The following is a 2,560-nucleotide window of genomic DNA, read 5'->3' on the forward strand; positions in this document are numbered from 1 at the left end:
ATAATAATAATAATAATAATAATAATAATAATAATAATAATAATAATAATAATAATAATAATAATAATAATAATAATAATAATAATAATAATAATAATAATAATAATAATAATAATAATAATAATAATAATAATAATAATAATAATAATAATAATAATAATAATAATAATAATAATAATAATAATAATAATAATAATAATAATAATAATAATAATAATAATAATAATAATAATAATAATAATAATAATAATAATAATAATAATAATAATAATAATAATAATAATAATAATAATAATAATAATAATAATAATAATAATAATAATAATAATAATAATAATAATAATAATAATAATAATAATAATAATAATAATAATAATAATAATAATAATAATAATAATAATAATAATAATAATAATAATAATAATAATAATAATAATAATAATAATAATAATAATAATAATAATAATAATAATAATAATAATAATAATAATAATAATAATAATAATAATAATAATAATAATAATAATAATAATAATAATAATAATAATAATAATAATAATAATAATAATAATAATAATAATAATAATAATAATAATAATAATAATAATAATAATAATAATAATAATAATAATAATAATAATAATAATAATAATAATAATAATAATAATAATAATAATAATAATAATAATAATAATAATAATAATAATAATAATAATAATAATAATAATAATAATAATAATAATAATAATAATAATAATAATAATAATAATAATAATAATAATAATAATAATAATAATAATAATAATAATAATAATAATAATAATAATAATAATAATAATAATAATAATAATAATAATAATAATAATAATAATAATAATAATAATAATAATAATAATAATAATAATAATAATAATAATAATAATAATAATAATAATAATAATAATAATAATAATAATAATAATAATAATAATAATAATAATAATAATAATAATAATAATAATAATAATAATAATAATAATAATAATAATAATAATAATAATAATAATAATAATAATAATAATAATAATAATAATAATAATAATAATAATAATAATAATAATAATAATAATAATAATAATAATAATAATAATAATAATAATAATAATAATAATAATAATAATAATAATAATAATAATAATAATAATAATAATAATAATAATAATAATAATAATAATAATAATAATAATAATAATAATAATAATAATAATAATAATAATAATAATAATAATAATAATAATAATAATAATAATAATAATAATAATAATAATAATAATAATAATAATAATAATAATAATAATAATAATAATAATAATAATAATAATAATAATAATAATAATAATAATAATAATAATAATAATAATAATAATAATAATAATAATAATAATAATAATAATAATAATAATAATAATAATAATAATAATAATAATAATAATAATAATAATAATAATAATAATAATAATAATAATAATAATAATAATAATAATAATAATAATAATAATAATAATAATAATAATAATAATAATAATAATAATAATAATAATAATAATAATAATAATAATAATAATAATAATAATAATAATAATAATAATAATAATAATAATAATAATAATAATAATAATAATAATAATAATAATAATAATAATAATAATAATAATAATAATAATAATAATAATAATAATAATAATAATAATAATAATAATAATAATAATAATAATAATAATAATAATAATAATAATAATAATAATAATAATAATAATAATAATAATAATAATAATAATAATAATAATAATAATAATAATAATAATAATAATAATAATAATAATAATAATAATAATAATAATAATAATAATAATAATAATAATAATAATAATAATAATAATAATAATAATAATAATAATAATAATAATAATAATAATAATAATAATAATAATAATAATAATAATAATAATAATAATAATAATAATAATAATAATAATAATAATAATAATAATAATAATAATAATAATAATAATAATAATAATAATAATAATAATAATAATAATAATAATAATAATAATAATAATAATAATAATAATAATAATAATAATAATAATAATAATAATAATAATAATAATAATAATAATAATAATAATAATAATAATAATAATAATAATAATAATAATAATAATAATAATAATAATAATAATAATAATAATAATAATAATAATAATAATAATAATAATAATAATAATAATAATAATAATAATAATAATAATAATAATAATAATAATAATAATAATAATAATAATAATAATAATAATAATAATAATAATAATAATAATAATAATAATAATAATAATAATAATAATAATAATAATAATAATAATAATAATAATAATAATAATAATAATAATAATAATAATAATAATAATAATAATAATAATAATAATAATAATAATAATAATAATAATAATAATAATAATAATAATAATAATAATAATAATAATAATAATAATAATAATAATAATAATAATAATAATAA

The sequence above is a fragment of the Calliphora vicina genome, chromosome 3, assembly GCF_958450345.1.
Source record: "Calliphora vicina chromosome 3, idCalVici1.1, whole genome shotgun sequence".
Classification (NCBI taxonomy): domain Eukaryota; kingdom Metazoa; phylum Arthropoda; class Insecta; order Diptera; family Calliphoridae; genus Calliphora; species Calliphora vicina.